The sequence below is a fragment of the Penaeus monodon genome, chromosome 29 (genome assembly GCF_015228065.2).
Source record: "Penaeus monodon isolate SGIC_2016 chromosome 29, NSTDA_Pmon_1, whole genome shotgun sequence".
Lineage (NCBI taxonomy): Eukaryota > Metazoa > Arthropoda > Malacostraca > Decapoda > Penaeidae > Penaeus > Penaeus monodon.
The window spans coordinates 13472941-13473689 of record NC_051414.1 but is presented as its reverse complement, the minus strand read 5'-3'; the positions used below and the strand labels follow the sequence as shown (position 1 = coordinate 13473689).

General features: G+C 33.9%; 1 pseudogene; it reads right to left on the bottom strand.

Moving 5' to 3' along the window:
* LOC119591643 overlaps nucleotides 1-749 on the bottom strand; it is a 16526-nt pseudogene that overhangs the window by 7671 nt on the left and 8106 nt on the right.

The window sequence follows — 749 nt, the reverse complement described above, 5'->3', positions numbered from 1 at the left end:
GCTCTAATTCATCCTTGACTATCCTACATAGAAATCAGGGACTGCAAACTCCTCAGGGATGTCACTGCATTGCTACTCAAAGTGAACTAGTGTCTCTCACCCACTTTAATCTTTGAACCCACTGCTAATCCCCACAGCTGACTGAACTCAATACTGTTATGTACTTTCAAATATAACAATTATTCCCAGATATTTATTCTGCTGTACTAGTATCTCACCCTAATTTTCCGGCATCAATTATACTTTTAACTGAATTAGATCACAGTTTTCAAATCAGTCAAGTTGAATAAGTCTCACTCCCACCTGTCTAATGCTCTACCATACCACAGGTGTAACACAGGTTGGCCAAATTTTCAATAAGCTCATCTAGCCACCCAAGCAAAAATAAATGAATCCATTATCTGAATTACTAATTTGGGATTTGTATATATCTTTGAAGTCATAAAGAAAAATAAAAATTCTGTAATACTTACCATTAGTCTCACACTGACTTTGGGAGGCCTCATGAGATAATTTGGGCCACTTTAAAGCTGAAGATGAATCGACCTTCCTATAAAAACCCTGGAGGGTATTTGTTTGTGACTGATAGTAAATGTGTGATATCTGAATTCATATTCTCAAAATTTTATTTTATATAAACTGTATATCTACCTTAAAGGAGTAATATTTTGTGCGAATATAAATGTTTAGAACTAATTTCATATCATCGTAAAAAACAATTTATCTAACATTCCATACATCTAACCTTT